The sequence below is a fragment of the Myotis davidii genome, unplaced genomic scaffold (assembly GCF_000327345.1).
Source record: "Myotis davidii unplaced genomic scaffold, ASM32734v1 scaffold49, whole genome shotgun sequence".
NCBI classification, from domain to species: domain Eukaryota; kingdom Metazoa; phylum Chordata; class Mammalia; order Chiroptera; family Vespertilionidae; genus Myotis; species Myotis davidii.
The window spans coordinates 2230152-2237067 of NW_006300375.1; the positions used below are offsets into that span (position 1 = coordinate 2230152).

Below are 6916 nucleotides of genomic sequence, written 5' to 3' on the forward strand. Positions count from 1 at the left end.
ACTCGGCCATGCACAGTGGTGGCAGGGCCTATCTGCTACAAGAAGACATATTTTAGACAATACTTATGTGAATGGGCAAAAATCTTGAGGGATGAATTTATGACTAATTGTATCACAGGTTATTTTAGTTTCTTTTCTGTGGGAAGTAGAAAGCATTCCAACGAAGGGTTTTAATGCAGTCTGGTGTGTGTTTTTGCAACTCATGCTGTTGATAGCCAAAAGTAATAGTCTGAGCACAATGTTAAATCAATATGTCTTTAAAAAAATAAGAGAATGGAATTCTTTTTCATTGGATTAATAATATATGGACCCTCACCTGGTCTGGAAACCTTAGACCTGAACTTTATGGTGGCTATAACTGGTGTTGATCTTGGTTTGAAAGCATAAAGCAGAGAGTAAAATAAAGTTAGGGTCTCATGCAGAGACATAAGTGAGCTCTAAAATGTTCAATGTTAAATCCAAAAGAAAAGACAGGGAGCAAATTCAAGGATTAGTGAATGGGAAGAGTGAGCTGAATCTTGGAATCCAGCCTGGAAATACAACCTAAACAAGAGTTGGGGAGGAAAGTTGTAAAATGAATATTGATGACTTCATCTGTGGGTAAGGAGGGAGCCCTTAATCACACTATGTGTTAATGATAGAATTTTACCTTCTAAAATTGAGGCTTTCCATTTGTATTTTATGACATTAAAACACCTCTGCACTGGAGGAAATATATTGGGATAGTTGATTTTTATGTAATAGTAAATTATATTATAATATTTATCTTAATATTAAAGTAATTAACTAGATTATATTGATTTAGAACCCTATAGAATTACACCTTGATTATTTAAAATATCATTTTTAAAATTTATCTTTATTGTTGAAAGTATTACAGATGTCCCTCTTTCTCCCCATTGACCCCCATCCACCCTGCTCACACCCCTTCCCAGGTCTTCACCAAACTATTATCTGCCCATGGGTTATGCATATCTATATATATAAAAGCCTAAGCAACCGGACTACTTGTTGGTAGCTATGATGCGCACTGACCTCCACGGGGCAGATGCTCAATGCAGGAGCTGCCCCCTGGTGGTCAGTGCGCTCCCACAGCGGGAGCGCTGCTCAGCTGACAGACGGGCACCAGACATGGGGTTCATAGCTGGCAAGTACAGCTGTGGCAGCGTGAGCCTCTCCCATGGACACTCCCCCTGCCCACGTGAGCAGGGGCAGGGGCAGGTGCAGCAGGGCCAGGATGAGCTGAGCAGGAGTGGCGAGGTGCTCAGCCTGGGCTCAGGCTCCTGCCAGGACGCCTGCCTCTTCACTTACTACTTCCTGCTGTGCGGGATCGACCTGAACAGTGGACTGGAACCCGACGAGCTGGCAGGTAAGGCCAGGCTGCAATGGCGCAGAGTTCCACTGATCCCTGCAGGCCAGGCCGAGGGACCCCACTGGTGCACGAATCCATGCACCGGGCCTCTAGTATGCATAAAAGTTACTTGCTTAGTCTCCCTCCCCCTATCCCTTCCCTCTGAAATTCATTAGTCTGTTGCAGGCTTCAGTGTCTCTGGATCTATCTTGTTCATCAGAGCCTAATTTATTAGGTGTAACTCTAGAGCTCCCTCTATAGGAAGTTTCAAAAGATAGTTTAGAAAAAATAAACTGCTTACAGCAGCTGTGGGCAAACTACAGCCTGCGGGCCGGATCCGGCCCGTTTGAAATGAATAAAACTAAAAAAAAAAAAAAAAAGCACGTACCCTTTTATGTAATGATGTTTACTTTGAATTTCAAAAACCCATTGTGGTCCTCGAGTCAAAAAGTTTGCCCACCCCTGGTTTATAGTCTCATTGGATATGTCAAATCAACATATAGCCAAATAAACATATAAAATGTTTCAAATGTATGTGAAGTAGTTGACTTTTTAAGTTATCATTTCTTTGTCACTGAAGATTCAGAGTGTAACTTTGTAGTATTTGTACCCCAAATGCTTAATCTCTACTTCTGAACCAATCCCTGAACCTTTGGTAACTCAGGCCTTAGATTGTGTCCAACTCAAATTGACTGTCATTATTCTCCTGTGCAAATTTCCCCTTATTGCTAAACTATGTCTTTTTATACTCGGCTCATTTAAATTATGATTGAAACAAGGTACAATTTTTTTTAATCCTCACCCAAGGATATTTTTTCATTGCTTTTTACATAGAGTGGAAGGGATGAAGGGAGGAGAAAGAGAGAAACAAACATCAATGTGAGAGAGACACATTGGCTGGCCGCCTCCCTCACATGACCCCTACTGGGGCCAGAGAATGAACTCCCAGCCCAGGTATGTACCCTTGACTGGGAATCCAATCTGTGACCCTCAGGTGCACAAACCTATGCTCTAACCACTTAGCACACCGCCCAGGGAAAACAAGGTACAATTATTAAATTGGGTTGTATGTCTCTCGATGCATACATAAATAGATTTTGCTCTTGAACTGATCTCTGCCATGCCACCTTCACCACCATCTTCATGCCATTGACTTATGGACAGTTGCTCTTAGAATGTCCTATACTCTGAAGTTAACTAATTACTTCATAGTTTTGTCATTAAATGTGTTTTTTGCATCTTCCATATTATCCTTATATGCTGGGGTCCGATCCCAGCAGGTCCAGGGGTCCCCAAAGGTGTGGACGGAGTCGGCGAAGAAGGAATGAGACGGAGAAAGTGTTCAGTTGATCAGCAGCCTTGCCAGGATCTCTAGCCACAATCTCCAGCCAAGTTCTGTGTCCATGTTCTCTTGCTAGGTCCTCCAGCCAGGTTCTGTAGCCAGGTTCTGTCCAGGATCTTTTGCCATGTTCTCTCCAGCGAAGTTCTTCTGTCTCTCGGTTCTGTCTTCTAAGTTCTGTCTACTAAGTTCTGTCTGTAGGATCTTCATCTAAGTTCTGTGTCCTGTTGTCTTGTTACATCTGTATTTATACCAGTTGATTCCAATCCTATCAATCTCTATTCCAAAGGTTAGGGCGTTTCTTATCTCCATTCCAGCGAGTAAAGATTATGTAGCTTAAGCATGATTATTCATAGTTAAAGTGATTAATTACCCTCCTGGCACTTAGGTAAGAGGTTTTATTCCCTCCCTAACTTCAGGGGAAAATCCATACCTGGGGAAACAACCTTTCTCAGAGAGGTGACCTTGGTTAAAACACAGCGCCAAGAAGGTGAGCAAACATATTAAGAACAGTATGCCATATATGCCAGGTCCCTTGAAACAGCAAGGATGGACCGGCTCCTGGCACTTATACAGGTAGTATACACATAGATAGATTTTACTTCATTATCATATCTGTCAAGTTTGGCCTATTAATTCTATTGTGATAACTGACACATTTGGTAGACTTATTTCTACCATTTTATTTTACACTAGAGGTCCAGTGCATGGATTCGTGCACATTGAAAGGAAATTAATTAGAAGGTGGCCGGCAGGGTGGGACTGGGCAAGACAGGCCAGACATACGTTGGAGCCAACTTTTCACAGTCCCTCCCTGGATGGCTACACCTGGGGCAATGCCGGGGTTCAAAAGCCATCTGCAGAATGAATGGGGTCCCTCCAGCAGGTGGGGTCCCTTGGCCTGGCCTATGGGGACCAGGCCGAAACTGGCAATCTGACATCCCCCAAGGGGTCCCGGAGTGCAAGAGGGCACTCTGCAAAGTTGCTGTCGCTCAACAGCTCCTGTGTTGAGCATCTGCCCCCTGGTGGTCAGTGCGTGTCATACCTACTGGCCATTTTAAATATATAGATTCTTAATGTCACTTTTTCTGCTTCCTTTTATATTTTAATTTTTGGCATACCAATTATTTTATCATTTTAATTTTTTCTCTTTGACTAGGAATACTTTGAAATTTAATTACATATATATTTAACTTAAGATTCAAAAGTTATTTAGTATCTCAATCCCCTAATACAGCGGTTGGCAAACCTTGGCTTGTGAGCCACATGCGGCTCTTTGGCCCCTTGAGTGTGGCTCTTCCACAAAATACCACATGATTGAAACTTTGTGGCCCATGCTCAAAAGTCGGTTTTTGGCCTGGGCGAGTCTATTTTGAAGAAGTGGTGTTAGAAGAAGTGGGGGGGTGTCCGTAGGCCGGGCGACAGGAGATACGGCGCAGGCGGGCCACGGGATATGCAGCACAAGAGAGGCGTGCGTGATTCATGCAGGAGTTGAGTGAGCCAGTCAGTCAGCAGTCTCATTGTGCAGTGGTTAGTGCTAGTCGTGTCCACAAATCCCATGTGGGTGACAAAAGTACCCGCTCGAAGCAGAAAGTTACCTGTATTTTTCCAACCAGCTGCAAATCCTACAGGTATTTTTGTCATCAATTTAAGAGTTGTAATTAATTTGTGTTGGTGGCTTTATTATTATAAAATGAGGACGTTTTTAGCAAAGGCCAGCTTAGGAGTACCCTAATTAAGTTAATAACAATGTACCTACTGATATAGTTTAAGTTTAAAAAATTTGGCTCTCAAAAGAAATTTCAATCGTTGTACTGTTGATATTTGGCTCTGTTGACTAATGAGTTTGCCGACCACTGCCCTAATATATCATACAAGATGCTTAGAACTCTATTTTTTAAAGGTTTTTTCCAACTGTTCCCCATTCTTTTATTATTTTTTTAATATATATTTTATTGATTTCAGAGAGGAAGGGAGAGGGAGAAAGAGATAGAAACATCAATGATGAGAGAGAATAATTAATTGGCTGCCTCTTGCACGCATCCTTTCTTTAAAAAAATATACATTTCTATTGATTTCAGAGAGGAAGAGAGAGGGAGAGAGAGATAGAAACATCAATGCTGAGAGAGAATCATTAATCAACTGCCTCCTACACACCCTCACTGGAGATTGAGCCTGAAACCCAGGCATGTGCCCTGATCTGAAGTCAAACCATGACCTCCTGGTTCATAGGTCAGTGCTCAACCACTGAGACACACTAGCCAGACTAGAACTCTTTAGTTCTAATCTTTCTTTTCCTGATTTATATGATATTAATATGCAGAATTTTATTTGTTTTTTTGTTAAATCTATAAGTTAGACTGTGCTATTATTATCTTATATAAACAATACATATTTCAATGCCATTATTATTTTATATAGACAGTACATATTTCAGTTTACTACATATTTATTTATTTCTTTGTTCATTATTACTTTATGATCCCTGGCCATTTTCCCTCTTCCTTAAGTATCTCACATTTTTATTGTTATTTTTTTGTGTATTGTTTGTTTTGTTTTATTTGTCTCTATAAAGTGTTTTAGTTTTTCTCATGATCCCAGCAATCAATTAAAAGAATGCATATTTTCAATGACTTAGGATCTTGTTTTATTTCCAGTGGGCTCTTCATATATCCAGACCACATGCTCCAGGAGAATCGATATTGCAGAGTGTTTTGATTTGGATGACTGGTACAATAAATGGGAGAAGACTATTTATAGACTGAATAAATACCTAAGAACAGTAAGTCTGCAAAAGATATTGAGAGCAAGTCAATGACTAACTGTCTCCAAAGGCATGGGTACTTGGAAGAAAGGTCATCTGAATGTTTTTATAATATAATAAGGAGTTTGATTCAAGGTCACTGATAGGGACTCATCAAGACTTACTGTCACTACCACTTGATTAACAATCACTTGATTTACAATCAAGCTTGTATATTACAATGTTTTTAACAAATGAAGTCCTATTCTTTTGTTAACATAAGCTTTAAACTATAGACCTCTTAATATTAATAGATTTAACTTTTAAAGATTCTACTTGGAAAATAGATACAATAGTCATGAGTTACTAAAGAAACAACAGGATTCTAGTCTTCCTAAAGTAGATAGAGAGTGTGTGTGTGTGTGTGTGTGTGTGTGCGTGTGTGTGTGTGTTTAAAAAGCCCTTTCCATCTGGCTTCGAGTCCTTTTTCCAGATCTGTTACATCTGGTCATCAACTTTGACCCAGGGATGGGATTTAAAAAACACCCCACCATCTGGCATTCTTTCTAGCCGTGCTCCTGAGATGAGATTTCAGAGACACTCAGCATAAGAACAACATGAGAGTCGGAGGCTGCCAGTTTGGGGCTCAGCTCAGGACTCAAAATGGTTCTTGGAGCTCATCTGTACTCGCCTTTATATTAATCATGTAGATGAGTGTTCTCGCCTCAATGATTCAAAGGACTTAAAGGAAAGTGCCCTGTTTTACGTGCCCATTTCACTCTCCCAATATCCAATTAAACAGCATGGTGTTTTGGAAAGACACATTGAATGAATAAATCAATACATGAATAAGTTGATTCCCCTTTTCTATAAATACCCCTTCTATCCCTTCGCTTAGGTATGTTTCTCATCATCTGAGTTTCAAATTAAATGTCAAGTCCTATCCAATGGCACAGGCTCTGGCACTTGCACCAGAAAGATTAGTGTCTGAAACGTGCTATCAAGCATGGCAGTGCAAAAACAAGTATGATGTTGTCCTTTTTCTTTGGAAATAGGTTGAAGGCCATGTAAACGTATTTGCATTACATTCTATTTAATACGTTTACAGAGTGTACTGGACTTAACTATCATTCCTCTTTAAAATTATTATTATTATTATAAAGAGCAACCCCTACCAAAAGCACAAAATGTATAATATGAACCAGAGACATCAAAACAATTAACTAGTTTCTAGAATCACTCACTTTCAACAAGAAAACATTATTTCTACTTTGAAAATAGAAACAACAACAACAAAAATACAGTTGGGTTTTGAGAGGTTTTTGGTCAAAAACACTTACTTCAGTGACCTCAGAAGAACATTCTATGAACTTGCTGCTACCTATCTGAACTCAAGTCTCATTGACCGCAGAAGGAGAGAGGGAGGGAGGTGGGAGAGGGAGAGAGAGGGAGAGAGAGAGAGAGAGAGAGAGTGAGAGAGAGA

The 6916-nt window shown here is 40.3% G+C and overlaps 1 pseudogene; it reads left to right on the forward strand.

The window, feature by feature from the left end:
- The first annotated feature begins 6380 nt into the window (after nucleotides 1–6380).
- LOC102773501 overlaps nucleotides 6381–6916 on the forward strand; it is a 6433-nt pseudogene continuing 5897 nt past the window's right edge.